Source organism: Phoxinus phoxinus, assembly GCF_949152265.1.
Source record: "Phoxinus phoxinus genome assembly, chromosome: 11".
NCBI classification, from domain to species: domain Eukaryota; kingdom Metazoa; phylum Chordata; class Actinopteri; order Cypriniformes; family Leuciscidae; genus Phoxinus; species Phoxinus phoxinus.
This window is the reverse complement of record NC_136886.1, coordinates 17,201,555-17,219,245: the sequence shown is the minus strand read 5'-3', so window position 1 is coordinate 17,219,245 and position 17,691 is coordinate 17,201,555. Positions and strand designations below refer to the sequence as shown.

The 17,691-nt window shown below is 37.2% G+C and overlaps 1 protein-coding gene across 3 annotated transcripts in view; it reads left to right on the top strand.

Annotated features, from left to right (window-relative positions):
• The window catches only part of lpp (LIM domain containing preferred translocation partner in lipoma), a 198,462-nt gene that overhangs the window by 10,293 nt on the left and 170,478 nt on the right, over window positions 1–17,691 (top strand). The window contains exon 1 of one of the 3 annotated variants that reach the window (XM_079628402.1): window positions 4,014–4,074. The exons of the other annotated variants lie outside the window; for them this stretch is intronic. The gene's annotated coding sequence lies outside the window, so the exon portion shown is untranslated. Of the gene's footprint in view, window positions 1–4,013; window positions 4,075–17,691 lie in introns of those variants that run through there. 3 annotated transcript variants of the gene reach the window in all.

Sequence of the window (17,691 nt, the reverse complement as noted above, 5' to 3'; positions counted from 1 at the left end):
GTCACTCAATTTTTATACTCTCTTTTTCAAAGTACTTACATTTTAATTATGTATTGGTATATAAAGACAGTTTAAGCCAATTTGAAAAAAAGTTCTTTAGACAATTCTTACCTATCCAACCTTTAATAGGGAGGGGCCAGGCTCTCCGTAGACGGGCTCTGACCAAACATGTGCGTAACTTACTACTTCTCACCGCTGCTTCCTAAGCAGTCGCCCCCTGTCGTTTCAAAGAATAGTACAACGCGAGCGCGTCCTTGTCTGTTTAGGGAGGTGCGCACGTGGTCAAGGAGGTTTGCGGTGTGGAGCCAGGCGAAAGAATAAAAGAATGATGACTTAAGCCTTGTTTATAAAGCTTGAAGTTTTTGAATTCCAAAGTATTCTTCGGCCGTCCGCGTTACGCGCATGTAACGTAATTTTCGTCATCAGGAGGGCGTGCGGATATCCGTGGACCCCTCCGTATGCCGAAAATGACGTCACGTGGGCAGTACGCGGTCCAAGGCTTCCAGTTATGAACTATTAGATCAGATCAACTATAATTGCTCTGAACCCACTGACTTGATTTAAAAAATGTTCACATCATTAATAACAGATAGATACGTGTTTTTCTATGCTTGGTTGAGTGTGTATGTGTTAAAGCTCTCTGACCTGCTATGATTAGCTCTTAAGAAGCAGCAAGATAATGACACCTCTTTATATATGGTCATATTACAGACTTACAGAATGCAAAAATTATTTACGTCTAATTTGCAATCAGTAGTTTGGCCTTGTTTTTTTATAAAACAATTCCAAACATTCTAACCTTTTTTTTTTTTTTTTACAATTTATTTTATTTATTTATTTTGTGCATTTTAGTTCTCTTTTCTTTGTCTTTGTAATGTGCTTTTCTTTGTAGTTGGAGTCTCAGACACCTCACGCTGTTAAAAAAATTAAATTAAATTAAATTAAAAGCAGAGATTGTTAGCACAATCTTTGGAGTGAGGATTTTCTGGCTGTTGTGATTCATCCATCTCAGATTTTTTTTTGTATACACGTGATGTTCCTTGAAAGGGAGCAACATTTGCAAATTATCGAGATGTTGTATTAGTCATCATGTAACAAGCCTTGCTATGGTTGATCTATAGGGCAGAATAAATCTGAGATTCATCAAGAATTAATGATAACACGCATGTATTTAATATTTTTTTTTACGTTTATTTTCTACTCATTTGTTTATTTTTACATACATTGAATATTACATTTTTGTAATATTGTATACTAAACGTCCATGTAAAAAAGGAGCGGAATAATTTTTTACTATATTCATTCATTTAAGTTATTTTACATAAAATGTAATATTACGTGTATATTATAATTTTAAGCCATTTTGTATAAAACAATTAAATTATATATTTTTAGAAACAGGATATCTGCACTCGGAAGTTTAGGCTTCCGTTAGTTGACCAAGCATGACTAATGGACAAAGCTGATAATCTCAAATGGCCGCATGTTGCCTGAAGTAGCCTATCTGTTCCTATATTGTATCAGCATGGAATCCCATCACATTTTATGCAGGGATACATAAAAAAAAAATATATGCAAAAATAATCCAAGTCCCACAGTGATGTGCTCAGTTGTGGGTTGTGCCGGCCAGCTCTCCTCTGAGTGCTGGGCCACAGTTAATTATGCATCTTTAATCACCTGAAGTCACTCTCTCTGACACTGTTTAACCCCCTGTAAATGGGTTATTATTACTTCTACAATCCCCTCTGTGGTTTCAGGCATTAAAGGGCTATTTTAGCTCTGCTAAGTGAAACCCTGTCGAAATGCACTAATAACGAAATACCAGCCTTATCTGCCTGGACTAACCATCATTTGCTTTGTGTTGAATTTCTAAAGACTTCTGTTTTGTATAAACAATGCTCTTGTCTGCAAAAGATTAGACATTCAGGGCTTGAATATGTTTTAATTACATATGCTATCTTTTATGATTGTGATATCACGGAGCTCTGCTCTTTACGTGAGGCAATCAGTGAGATTAATTTCACGATTTCAGGAATACATTCTGTGTTTATTCGTCTATGAATGTAACCTAGTTTTTTTTCCGTGGCTTTCAAATTAAGCTTGGCACGGCAATGGTATTCGGATGGAAACATCTGCGCACAAGTGACCCCCGTGAACTGTGTATGTGTTGAGCATAAGCCAGTTGTCTGTTAATGTGTTGACTGCTTTATAGGGTCAGATCTGGTCTTGTCTTGTTGTACCTTATTAACCAAACTCACAGTCACAGCTACAGCTTATCAGCAGAAGATGTTAAACGATTCAACATTCTCAGAAAATGCTCTGCTCTTTTAAAACAGGATGCCGTATTTCTCCCAAAAAGCTGATAATGATAATAATCATCACACTGCACAGAATGCAGGTTTACTCACAGGTCTTATAATGACCTCTGTCAGAAAATGAACAACCGTTTTTCTCAGGAAAATGGGCTTTTGATGTGAAATAGATACATCGTTTTTTTGGGGGCTTTTGAGTGTAGCAATACCGCTTAGCTGACTTGGATTGAGCACTTGAAGCTCTCTGTCGTTACGACAGTCATTGGTTGTAAATTCAATCTAGACATGCACTGCTCTTACATTTTGTGCACTCATTCTGAACCACTATATGCACTTCAGTTTGCTCATATTTTGTGAGTCCAAATGAATATTGACCTGCATGTTGATCTCTAGCTTACAGAAAGCTATCGTGGCGCAGAAGAATGTTCTGTGAAGGTGTTTTGCTTGTTTTTGTTTTATGAAAAACTATAGAAATAGGCTGCCAAAGTGCTCTAGCTCCAGAGCGTCACTCCAGTTTCCATGTTTGGTCAGTCCCTGCAATATGTTCTGTACATGGAAGTAGCGAAGGACAACCATTCCATCCCTTAGCTCAGAGCGCAGATAAAACAAAGGAGTGACTCCATGCTGACTAGGGATAGTTTGTCTCTTACTCACTCTCATTTCACTAACACAAAAGGAGATATCTGGGTGAATCTCACTAGGAGGCGCATATTTTGCCACTAAATCATAAAAAAACTCATACCATAAAAATCATACATTTTTGCATTGGGACAATATTTTCATGACGATTACATCAGGAAAATGGATGCACTTAAAAGTAGTTATCCAAAGCTTTGTGTATGGATCAGATGGAAATTTCAGTGAAAGTCACTGTGTGACAATTCATTTTTTTTAAATGCATGTTATTGATATATTGGGAATGATTCATTCATGTATGTTTCATAAAAAATAATCAAAATGTCGTAACTCGGTTTTCTGGTTCTTGGACTTCTCCAATCATTTAGTCCGCTTAACCCTGCTCCTTTCTTAGAATCAACTGCAAACTGGCATTCAGTTCAGCAACTGATGGATAGAACCAAGTCACCGTCATACATTTTTTCCCTGTTCATTTGTTTCACTCAATTGCACGCCACTATATGGAAGAAAATATATTTACTATATATTAAAAGATATCTACTTCTGTTTCAGTGTGACTTTAATATAGTAAAAAAAAGTGAGGACAAAGTCGTGATTATTTAAATATGAATATATTCATTCATACATTTTACTCCACATACATAAATAAATATGATTTGGTGTGGTATCAAGTTCATTTGTGTGTTTGTGTGGGTCAGCAGCTTAGTGCTGTCTGAGGGTCTTGTGGTTCAGTTGTGTTGTCCTCACTGTAGGCATTCGAGACTACTTTTAGATACTGTGGTTTGTCTTATTCTTGTAGGCCATTGTGAGTGTGTCAGCCCCCCTCTTAAATAACTCACAGCAATTATCATTGTTATTCTGCAAATGGTACGAACCACAAACTTGGCTTCTATGTTACTCTGGCCAGTGAAAAAGAGTGGCATTCCAGACCGAAAAAAGCAAGCCGAATCAAATTTTGCCCCCAATCTTTCACGTTTTTTATTTCCATATTTGGAAATGTTTACCTCCTCATGACTCCACAGTGCAGCAGGAAGAAGCACTATGAGTCATTTGAACAGCATAAGGGCCTGACTGTAGATCCTCCTCACTGAGGGCTTCTCTCTAGTCCATAGACACACGGGATGCTGTGAGTATCCTCTTCTCTTCTCTTCTCTTCTCTTCTCTTCTCTTCTCTTCTCTTCTCTTCTCTTCTCTTCTCTTCTCTTCTCTTCTCTTCTCTTCTCTTCTCTTCTCTTCTCTTCTCTTCTCTTCTCTTCTCTTCTCTTCTCTTCTCTTCTCTTGGCACATTGCTCTACCCTTGCAGATGCGCTCTACACAGCGGAAGTATATCTTAAAACAAGCAGTTGAGGCTGTTGGTTATGGCCTTCATTTTCTTGGGTGTATTTGTTGGTAGAAGCCACTTCACTTTTTCCTAGAGGTTTTTTTGTGTGGGTCATTTTTAAGTTATCTGTATATTTGGTCATATATAAATGTACAGTTCATTTAAAGTACTTTGCGCAACATATGTGTGCACTTGCTTTCACTGCAACTGGCTGGGTTTTATTGATTGGGTTTTATTGGGTCTTGTGCTGTCTTCTGTGCTCTGAGATAGCTTTGCATTTCATATGGTTATGTGACTCTTGTCTTTGTTTGGTAATACCGGTATTTGCTGAGGAGATACATTTGTGGAATGTGTTACTCATGGTGTGAAGAACTACTGTCAAGTATGTTGAGGTATACTTCCTTTAAAGGGAAACTCAAATACAGGGTTGCGGCCTTGCGGGACATGTTATTTACATTAAGATGGAATGCATTTTGTACAGGCAGGACATTGTGTTTCTCTAACCGTGTTCTATATAGGCCACTATTCTATAGGAGTCTCAAACTCAAACTTCCTGGGGACCATTAGGCCCCATTTAATGTCATCCGTATGGATGACATTATATGTTATCCATACAATAAATACTATTGTTTTTACTACCATGAAGTTGAACTAAGTACAGTTATTATGCACAGACATAGCTTGACATAGTTGAGTGTCTCATCTCCCTCATGCCTAGCACACTGCTCTGCATGTTTAGTGAAGTAATGACGCATGAGATTGTAATTCCTTCCTTATGAACTGCATTTTTCTTTTGAACATCAAGCAGGTCCCATTAAAGGATTAGTTCACTTTAAAATGAAAATTAGCCCATGATTTACTCACCCTCAAGCCATCCTAGATGTATATGACTTTCTTCTTTCAGACGAATACAATCGGAGTTATATAAAAACATATCCTGGCTCTTCCAAGTTTTATAATGGCAGTGGATTGCAACCAACAGATTGATGCTCAAAAACGTGCATCCATCCGTCGTAAACAAACTTCACCTGGCTCTGGAAAATATTCATATTTAACACGTTACAAAGTAAAATTCTTGCTAAAATTCTAAATTCTAGCTAAAATTAGCAATTTCATTTGAAAGTGAACTAATCCTTTAAGAGACAAGGCCTGGTCGAAGTAGTGGTCTGAATTTACAAAATGTATATATATATATACACACACACACACACACACACATATATATATATATATATATATATATATATATATATATATATATATATATATATATATATACACATATATATATATACACATATATATATATATATATATATATGTATATGTATATGTATGTATTTACATTTATTATTATCATCTTGGTAACAATAAAAGGTTCATTAGTTAATGTTTTAACCAACATGAACTAACAATGAGCAATACATTTGTTACAGTGTTTATTATTCTTTGATAATATACAGCTGTTCATTGTTTGTTCATGTTAGTTCACAGTGCATTAACAAATACAACCTTTGATTTTAATGACGTATTAGTAAATGTTGAAATTAATATAAATGCTGAAGAAGTATTGTTCATTCTTAGTTAATGTTAACTAAGGTAGTTAACTAATGTTTACTAATGAACTTTATTGTAAAGTGTTTCCATAATCTTGCATGGAGCTGTCTGCCTTTTGTTTTGTTTTGTTTTGTTTTTACCCTTTTTTCTCTCGTTGTTAAGAGGTGTTAAATCCTGGAGGTTGCATGGGTTTGGATCCATTTACATTCATGGAGAATAATATATTTTGCCAAAATTTTTGGTTATTTTTGATTGGTTAAGGTATTTGTGAATACAAATGAAGCATAGCTCACTGTCACCACATTTGGAGTACTAGCCTACATATCTGTGGAGTCTAACCAGTTAAATAGTAACTTTAAGCCTTAACCCAGGGGTGTCCAAACTCGCTCCTGGAGGGTCACTGTCCTGCAGAGCTGCAACTTGCCTCAACTTGGCTGAGTATGCCGGAAGGGCGGTCGCTTTTGCATAGTTTGTGCTTGCTGTTTAATAATCATTTGAAACTTAAAGGGATACTCAACTTTTTTTGGAAATAGGCTAATTTTACAACTCCCCCAGAATCAAACAGTTGAGTTTTACAGTTTTCGAATCCATTCAGCCGAACTCCGGGTCTGACGCTACCACTTTTAGCATAGCTTAGCATAGATCATTGATTCTGATGAGTCCAGTAGCATTTCTTTCAAAATGACCAACGAGTTTCAATATTTTTCCTATTTAAAACTTGACTCTTCTGTAGTTAAATCGTGTACTGAGATCGACGGAAAAGTTGCGATTTTCCAAGCCTATATGGCTAGGAACTACTCTCATTCCGGCGTAAGAGTCAAGGAACTGTGCGGCCGTACCATGGGTGCAGCAGGCGTAATGATATGACGAAGCACTTGCCGTCAACAAACCAACGTGACAACCTGCTTGCACAGGGAGCGTGCCTTGTAGCATGGAGACATTTGTGAGAGACGATTTAGATGACATTTACTTTGGTGCTGATCCCAAACCGTATTTATTTGGAAACCTAATTTGCCGCCTAAAAACTACACAAACTTAGTCCCGGTCATGTTGGAAGTTACCGAGCTGGGGACTATTTTCAGGTGCTTCGTCATATCATTACGCCTGCTGCACCCATGGTACGGCCGCACAGTTCCTTGATTCTTACGCCGGAATGAGAGTAGTTCCTAGCCATATAGGCTTGGAAAATCGCAACTTTTCATTGTCCGTCGATCTTAGTACACGGTTTAACTACAGAAGAGTCAAATTTTAAATAGGAAAAATATTGAAACTCGTTGGTCATTTTGAAAGAAATGCTACTGGACTTTAACAAACTGACAGCTCCAGTAGTGATGAAAAGATTTTTTATAATCAATTAAAAAGGAATTTATACCCCTATGATATTATGCTGTAGCCACGTTGGACCAGCGGTTTGGAAATGGATGGATGGATGATTCACGCGCCATCTTCTAGCGTGACACAGGAATGAATTAAACGTGACCCTCACAGTGCATTTTGGGTATTCTCTAGCCGTTGACTGTATCTGTTGTACACTCATTATTGCCATGGGGATTGGAATTGAATGAGTGCACTTGATAGAGTCGACTATGGTTTCGGATACCACTAGAAATCGCTGTTCCCTCAAATAGTGCCCTATTTAAGAGTACATGGGGCGATTTTGGACACAGCTCTTAATTAGCTAGTTTAGGTGTGTTTGATTGGGTTTGAAGCCAAGACAGTGGCCCTCCAGGAGAAGGATTGGACACCCCTGCCTCAACCTTCTGGAATTTTACCTTGCATTTGGTAAATCTACCAGTATTTATGCTCAGTTTTATAGAAATGTCTAATCACACAGCATCCCACCTCCTTTACTCTTGACCACTAGTACGGCAACAGTTTAGATACTTCCTAGGTTTTTATACACCTTCACATTCCTCTGGCACCACACCATAGCTGTGGCAGCAAAAGGTAGACCTTAATGGGATTTTCCATAGCCGTGAGGTGCGATATACTCGACTTTAATGATAGAACGGTGTGCTAATCTCATTACTTTTCGCTCAACAGTTCTGAAGGGTCTTCATATCCAGTGCTGGTTGGCTTCAGGCAGAGTTGTCTTGTCTTAATTCAGTTTGGAGCCAGTGCAAGCAGCAGCTGGAGCACTTGGCGTCAGTCAAAACATTTTATTATTCACAAATCATTGCTTTGTTTAACTTTAACTACCAAAGTCTTTCTTACCTTTTGTTTTATTCATTCATGCTCTGAAATGTGTGGTGACTCATCTTGTTAGCTGATGGTTAATACTTGATTTTTTTTTTTTTTAGTGTGAGGGCAATAACAAGTGCTTCCATTAAACGGCACGTTGGATTGCTAACCTTCCTTTTAAAAGGCGGACAGGGGATTTGTTTTAAAAGAACAGCGAAACCTCCCTCGCAATGAATGGTCTTGTTATTTGGTTCTTATTTTACAATACATTTTTTATATTTATTTTATGACACAGATACACTGAAATAAGGTAGCACAAGCTGTGAGAATCCATCTTGTCTTGATTGTAAGCTATGCATACTTGTTTCTCTATGCTGACCTTTGCTTCTCTAGATATTAGTGTCTCCATTTTGAGAAAATGTCTGCTGCTTGTTTTCATATAGTGTCGTCAATCTGAGAGAATCTCTTGACAACAAATAAACTTCATGACTGATTAACCAGACGAATTAGAAGCCTGAGCAGATTGCAAGAAAGTGAAGTTAAAGTTAAATTGGATGATTATCTGTTTATCAAAACAAATGACTCACACAGAGGGTTTCCTTGCTTTCTAGTTTTACTAGTTTATGATGGAAAGTTAAGATTTTCCCCCCCTTCATTTTAAGAGTTCTTAAGATATATATTCTGTTTTTAAGAATCAAATCAATTTAGCTTTTATTTATTTCAACCCAGGCTCATTGGAAATATGTGCCTGTGGTGACATTTCTGAAAAAAGATATTAAATAGCTTTTTGCACGTTTTGCGACACTTCGATAAAAACGCATTTGCTAAAGCAATCATGCCATTTTAGCTTGCTTCTATAAGGCTTTGAGCACTTTTATAGTGATTCGTTCAAAAAAAGTCAGAATTGTACGATAAAAAGTCCCGATTAATAATAATAATAAATAAAAAAATCCATGTTGGCAACAAGCTTTACATAGTGTCCTCTTTGATCCGCAATGTTTTTCCACTGCGTGAGAATATGGATGTGTGGAGTGAGAACAGTGTCAATTGCGTTAGCAGCCCTGCTTTCAAAACCATTCTTTTCCTTACAAGCTGAATTCCAGTGTTCCCTTGTACATGCAATACACATTCTTGTTCACAACAGCTGAATGTTGTTTAACCACCTTGCAAGATGATTAAAAGAAATGTGCATTGTTAAAAGACCAACCATGTCACAGGCCCATCAGATTTGATTTTAAGCACTGTGATTGCTATGGACAGCTATAAGGACTACATTTTAGGTTATTTATTTATTTGTTATTTCACAGCTAATAATTGTAATTGGTTTCATTGAACATTGGTATTTTTTTATTAGATTTCCATGTTTTTTTTCATCCCGTTTTTCTTTCATAAAAAGAATGATCCCGTTTTACCACAGAGCTTTGGTATTTGCCTACAATACATGGTTACATGGTTATATCATGATAACATATGGCCTCTTATGGCCTATTTACTTTTACTGTATTATTTTTAATCGAACAGCATTTGCTTCATATTATGTGGATTTTTGACTTTTGAATATTTAATATATACTTTATGGGACTGGGGATGCAGAAAGCGAAAGTACATAATCATAGAGCCCCATTAGCACTTTTTAATCTGACGTAGAGCCACGCAGTCTTTAGGTCAGATTAAAAGTGCCAATATCTAACAGTCATCATTATCACCCCGCGCTGCAAAAGCGCAGTTTTGTGATCTGCCAAAAAAGGCATTATCCTCCACCCCTGCGGGGCTCAGCCTCAGCCCTGTTCTTTTGGTATCAGAGGTCATTGGCAGATTAATTTCTTCTGACGCACAGGCTGTATGTTAATGGAGCCTGGCTCAAAAGGTTGCATGTGCCAGACTAACAGATGCCATTTTCACTAGTCCTGCTATTTTGTTATGAGGCTTGTTGGCTTAAAAACAGAGCAACCCAAAAGCCTAGATCATTGCCCCAGAGGAGAGGTAGATCTTGGCCTGTTAAATGATAGCTTGCTGAGAGACGCAACCAGAGTAGCTGTGATATTTGTTTCTGCACCAGCACTGTGCCAGCCATTCCTGTGCCTCATTGGCTTTAGGATGGATCATCGAGATGGACCCATTTCTGGAAAACATTTTCAGGCTTAAATCACAAATATGGAGCTTTTTAGAGCTAAACAAAGTGGCAAAATCACTGCTTTGGTAGTAGCTGTGGAAAACATGTGAACCAACCATTTGCATTTTGTCATTTAGCAGATGCTTTTATTCAAAGCGACTTACAACTGAGGACTAAAGTAAGCGAGCCATCGTGGAGAGGCAAAAACAATGCAAGAAGTGCTCAAAATACAAAGTTCAGGCATTGCTCAGAGTAGCATAAGCCAGACAAGGGAGGATTAAAGGAAAAGGAACTAATATATATATATTTTTTTATGTTAAGTGCTTACGGAAGAGATGAGTTTTAAGTTGTCTTTTGAATGTTATCAGGGATTCTGCATTCCGGATGAGGGTGGGGAGATCATTCCACCAGCATGGAACCGTGAATGAGAACGCTCTGGAGAGTGATTTTTGTGGCTCTCTGTGATGTTACCACGAGCCGTCACTCATTGACCGATCGTAGGCTTCTGGTAGGGATGTAGACTCGTAGGAGCGAGTGAAAGTAGGAGGGAGTCGAGCCTGTGGTCGATCTGTAAGCAAGCGTCAATGCCTTGAACTTGATGCGAGCAGCGAGACCAGCCAGAAGAGCAAAAATTAAGTGTGCAAATGAGTCCTATGGCTTTTTAAAGGGCACCTATTATGGAATTTTGAAATGTACCTTTCATGTAGTGTGTAACATAGATCTAAGTGAACAAAAACATCCTGCAAAGTTTGAAATATGAATTGCACTGTATATAAAGTTATTGTCTTTCAAAAGTAAGAGTCGACTCTGAGTCATTTTTATGAATCGTTAGAAGACCGAAGCTTTTTCTCTGACTAGATGACGTCAACTTGTCAAGTTATTTGAATACGATACGCCCACTTATTGCGCTCCAAGGCCAGGGAAAACGTGAAAACATCATGGCGACGAGACGCTGTGTTCTGAAGTGCGACTCAAAAGCCAACTTTTTTCATCTGCCCAAGGAGGAGCATTTGAAGACTAAGTGGCTACAATTCATATATACAACTATACCACAGAAGTATAGTCCGAGCCTTGTGCTTTGTTCGCGCCATTTTGAAGAAGATTGCTTTTTCAATGCAATCAAACTTGGATTTGCGGCTGATATTGAAGGAAGGTTCATTTCTAAGTGTATTTGCATCAGCTTCCTCCTCCGTATCACAACCTGTAAGTGTTATTAATAATTGTTGCTTTTATGTTTTATGTAGCATGCTTAATTATTATTTTGTTTGTTGTGTAAGCACCGTTTAGCTTCTAGGTCTTCAATGGCAATTGTATTGAGATATGAAGTGTTTGTCGTTGTTTTCGGAGTTGTCTTAAATAATAGAGTAATACCTCGTAGTAACGTAACTGCATTTTTTTGTTTTGTAAAAACGTTGTGTTTATGCATCGGGCTAATGCAAACAAAGACTGATTGTGCTTTTACAAACAGAACTCTGGGCTATGCTCGCTAACATAACATTAAATTCTTCATCTTATTTTTAGTTTTTTACTACAAACTACAATGCAGTGGAGTTTAATCATTATTTTAACACAATTTAATTGATAAAAGCATCATTGTCGCGCAAAGGAGGGGTTTGGAAAAATGAGTCGTTGAACGAATCATTTGGGAGTCGGTGAGCAAATCAGGTAAAAATAAATGCATATTATACGAAAACAAAAGTGTTTTTTGACATTGCATGCACGTAAAACTGTTGTTGGGGACTCCCTAAACAACATTAGGAACATTTTAAATGTCATAATAGGTGCCCTTTTAAGAGCTAAAACTGATCAGCCCTAAATAAACTTGAACATTATATTTGATATAAATAACCCCTGGCAATCAATCTTTGAAATAATTCTTAATTTTTTTTAAATGCTATTTTTATTTGAGTTAATTGTACTTTTTAGTATTTAGTACTTAATATTCAGTCATGCACATTCTGTAATGCAGTTACATACATTACAGGTTTCATGGTCATCAAATGTTGTTTTGGGTTTCTTTATTTTATCCTGCGTTGATCTGTTTGGTTTTTATATTGTATAAAACCGTATACAATCCGTATACCCTGTTTACACCTAGCCTGGGTCTTCCCACGCTGCCTTGCGCGATTTTATTCACGCTGCTAGACAGCCTGGATTCCATGAACTAGATTTTCGCCTCAGCGAGGGAACCAATCACAGAACGGGGAGGGAGCAGCAAGACGATGACTTCATCTATGCGACACACCGAAGCAGTTTGTTTATATCAACATGTGCACTGCAGATTTACCTTCTATCCTCATGTTAGTCTTGCACAAACGGCAATAGTCGCTGAACGCTATCGTGTACACATAAATCTATGACCCATCGTCTTCTTCCTCGTCAAATTTCTGTCGCTCTATACGTTAGCCAGGCTAGTTTACACCTGCGTTTTGGTCGATCAGATCACAAGTGAACGACGCTAAATACAGGTGTACACAGGGTCTAAAACGTTTTGAGCTTGTCCGTTTTTGACCACTTCCATAGGTAGTCGAAAAACGCATCGACCAGATTGCTTTCATAGTGTAAACGCTCATGTGGTCGAAAAAATTAGCTAAATATTTTAAAGTATATGTGAGTAAATATGTGAGCCCTCTTTTATAGTCATCTAAACACTAATGCTGCTGCTCTCCGTGTGTATTCCTTCGTCTCCATGCGCATTCACATGTAAATTGTGCAAGCTAATTTGTCCATTAGATCAAAAGATCTGAACCCCCCCCCCCAAAAAACATACATTTACACACCCATAGACTCTCCCCTCTAAGAAATCAGGCCAGAAGTGGTTAAAGGTGGGAAAAAAGAGACAGATAAAAAAACACCAGGTGTAAACAGGAATGCGTCTCATCTGTGATATGATCAACCAAAACACATCTTAATTCCAGGTGTAAAAGTGGACATGTTCAGTTTAATGTTCAAAAATTTTATATAAATAAATTAAGATTCACAGGTTTAGTGTCTGCTATCACTCTCTAATTGCAAAGTTAACATTGAGTTCCCAAAAATCACTAATCTTTGGATTGATTTAAAAACCTCTTAAAGTGCAATAATAGAAAGTGTTATTATTGCAAAGTACAATGAAAAAAAGAAAGAGTGGAGCCAGAGAGGAATTAGAAAGAGCTATAATGAGTTATTAAATAGAGGAGCAAAGTGTTCTGAGGTCTATAGAGAATAAAATGACCCTTTTGATTTGCCATTGCTGGCATTTTAAACTAATTCTCCTTCCATTATTGGTTTTCCATTGAATTTGGGTCTGTCTCAAACATTGGGAAGGAAAAGCGTGGAAAGGGTGTATTGTCTTATAAAAAGGAAATACATTTGATGGAGTCATGCTAAGTTAAACCTTTGGAAATACTTAAAATACTTTTCCGTCATTAATTCATAACTACACAGGAACAAATGAGTAATGCACTATTATAAATATAATAACTAACAAGAAACTCAGATTAACAAATTGTAATAGCACTTTAGTTCACTATTAGATAATCAGTAACTACTATTTTTGTATTACCTCCCAGAGGACTACTAAGAACTCTATGCAGGTTCATAATTAATGTGAATAATGCATAATGTATAATTAATTCTGAAGTGAAGATAATGGTAACCCCTACTAATGACTGAAGTATTACCAAATCCTTTAGAAGGGATTATACTTGGATCAGTATTCTAAAGTGGAAAAACATGATAACTTCCTAATAGTGACGGAAGTCATTGTAAGCAATTGCGATTTTTGTAAGGTTTTGTGTAGCAATTCCTTCAGCATATTTGAATGATTTCTGAAGGATCATGTGACACTGAAGACTGGAGTAATGACTGCTGAAAATTCAGCTTTGCCATCACAAGGAGGAATTAATTACATTTTAAATTGTCGGGTCTTTTAAATTGTTGTAATATTTCACAATATTAATGATTTTTTTTTCACCTTGGTGAGCATAAAATATTTTTTTCAAAAACCTAAAATCTTACAGACCCCAAACTTTTGAACATCAGTGTGTGTATCATAATATAGTTGAGTGCATTAATTTGTTCAAAAATACATAAAATATGCCATTCTTACACTAGCTTTAAAAAAAATTGTTTTTCTTTTTTATCGTGGACATGCTTATTTCTAATTGGCCCAGTTATTTTTGCTGGAATTTTCAATGAGAAATGGTTATTATATAAGCACTTCACAAACGAAAAGATACGTCATCTCATTTGATTGGATTTGTTTTCTCTGGAACTTGGTGGACACAAACCAATCGTTTGTCCTGCTGCATGATATTTGTCGGAAAGTTCGATTGCCGAGAGGTTTCACACACCGGCTGTGCACTCTTACCACAAGAGGATGCAAAGAATGTAGTTTGTGTTTGGCACTGTCTCTTCTGGGGACAAGAATGCCGCTCGGCTTCCTGGCTGGAGCAGACAGGCCCTCTCTCTGACCACAGTTGCCTCTGCACAGTGAACGTGTTCCCCAGCTCACGTGGCTCACAGTCGGGATTAATTGCCACCGAGCCCTCTGTGATCCAGGAATGCAATTACCTACTGACCCAAATCATCTACTTGGCAGGAAGTCTTTATCCCTCACACCACGCTGCCAACACCTGCCAGTAGACGCTTCTCTTTCCCCTCTCTCTCTTTTTTATTTTTTCTCTCTCTCCCTCTCCCTGCGTCATCCAGCTGATGTCTGGCAAAGGACGCTCTCGTCAAAAGCAGCTGTTATTTTCAAAGCAACATCGGTGTTCTTGGAATATGTGAATGTCACGGGGTCGTACTAAAGCAGTAAGCTATTAGACTCCATGTTTTATAGTGATTTTACCACAGGATTTTACAGTGGTTTGATAAAACACGCCAGTGTTAAAAACGAATACGTTTATAATGAATCATTTTAAGAATATTCTTGCACATGCACTCACCAGACACTTTTTTTAGGTACACCTTGCTAGTACCGGGTTGGACCTCCTTTTGCCATCAGAACTGCCTTAATTATTTGTGGCATAGATTCAACAAGGTGCTGGAAACATTCCTCAGAGATTTTGGTCCATATTGACATGATGGCATTAGGCAGTTGCTGTAGATTTGTCGGCTGCGAATCTCCCGTTCCACCACATCACTAAGTTGCTCTATTGGATTACGATCTGGTGACTCTGGAAGTCAATTGAGTAAAGTGATGTCATTTTTAAGAAACCAGTTTGAGATGAGGGTCAGTGAAATCTCACCAAAGCTGCATTTATTCGATCACACATATGGTGAAATATTACCATTTAAAACCGCAAAGCTGAATTGTCAACACTGGTGTCACATGATTCTTGAGAAATCATTTTGGAACGCTGATTTGGTGCTCTTCAGGATTATCTGGTGAATAGAAAATTAAAACATTTTTGTAAGAATGTCAAAATCTTTACTGTCACTTTTGATCAATTGAATGTATCCCTGAATAGTTGAATAATAGTACTCTTTCTTTACCAAAAAATCTTTCTGACCCCAAATAAAGTGTAAGACCCCAAGTAAATCTTACACACACACACACACACACACACACACACACACACACACACACACACACACACACACACACACACACACACACACACACACACACACACACACACACACACACACACACACGCACACAATATACAGTATATAATCAATTATTTTATTATCATAGATTATATGTGGTCAAAGGTGTGCATTCGAACATGGCCAAACCAGACTTTTTATTAAATAAGTTTCTTACACAGAAATGAATTCCAATGAAATGGTGAGCCATCAGTCATTAATAAACATTCAGAAGTTTTTGGCTGCGTTGACCTAAGCGAGGTTTACCATATGATTCTGGGCTTCTTTTGTAGTCTCTGTGGAAAATGATTCACAAGTGTGAGGTTTGTTCTCTGAGCTTAATAATCTGATTTGTTCGGTCTCATAGCTTCTGATCCTCGGTTACACTCATCAGAACATTTTGTCTCTAAACTATTTGGATCATTTGGAGTCAAATGCAAGCGGCGGCTCTGAGTTAGTAAGAATTGGCAGTCGCTATTATTTTGTTTTACTTTCCTGGACCTTTCTTTGACTGCGTCAGCGGTCCTCATCTATAACCTCTGTAATGATTTCATATGGGAGAGTGAGAGTGGGAGTGGGAGTTTTCATTCAATAGATGTTCTCAAGCCGTTCCTTTTGTGCCGTTGTGAATAAAAGAGTTTGGCTAGAATCCTAGTTGTATCATCAGCGATGTCAAACAACAGTCCTTTAGTTCCTTTAATGTTAATGAATGAACTAAAGCAAGAAATGTCTACTTTATGTGCCCCACTCTCATCTTATAGAGATCAAAGGCTAGAAAATTACCAAAAAAGCCATTCACTCGTGTTCAGTCACTGTTGCTATTTTCAAATCATTATATTGCATTGAGATCCGTACTGTGAGTTAGAGCTCATTTAGTCTAATGGAGATTTATTTAGCTCAACAGTGAACACTGATTTGTTTTTATTGTCATGGAATTACTGTTGTGTCTCTATGCCTCATTAATAAATAAAATAAATATTACATTTTATTTAATTATTAATTAGAACATTTAAAGAAAGATAATGAACAAATTACAGTATGACAATTACAGTACAAATACCACATCGTTATACTATTGTACTGTGCTTTACATTTTAAATTACTTTTAATATTTTACCCCAAAATTAACATTGAGCCATCATTTACTCATTTTGAGTATATTTATTCCAAACCCATATGACTTTCTTTCTTTCTTTCTTTCATGGAAATAAAAGATTGTTAGAATGTCCACACTTCTCTTTTCAAAACAATGAAAGTAAATGTAAAATGTACTAATATCTGTCACAACTTAAAAAGCACACTGACAATTATTCGTTATATTCCAAACCCTCTGAAGCCATGCAATAACTGTGTAAATAAAATTGAAGTGAAATTTAAGAAATATACGTTTAAGTGCACCAATATGTGCAGGTGCAAATGAGAGGTACAGCTTATCAGCGAATAACAGCTTACATTTTATGGTCTTTTCATCATCCAATGCTTTCAATAACTTCAGAAGATTTTTGAAATAAATGCATTCGTTGTATGGACCCTTTTTATATGCGGGCAGACCCTGGTCACCATTCCCTGTCATTGTATGCGTTCATTTTTGGATGAACTGTCCCTTTAATGTATTATGTTGAAATTGCATCATCTGTATTCAAAAACTTGATGGTCTCTTAGCTTTGTTTGCATGTTTATGTAATCGGTTTCTAATTTCTGAGCTCGGGTCATATACTGAAATGAGTCAGAGATGCGGCATCCCAGAGAAGTGTGAAAAAAGTAAGTCAAAGATTTCCAGTGTAGCCCCCCTCACCAAACATGGGCAGAAATAGAAGACTGTATTACCGGCTATATTAGGGGCCATGGCTGTTTTGTGCCATTATAAGCCTAAACCCTGACAAACAGGATTAAGCACACCAAAAATACAAATTCTCATGGATAGAGTTTTATATTTTCAAAGAACTCCTAACTGACGCATCATTGGATAGATTGGGATGATCCGAGGTATTCCAGCG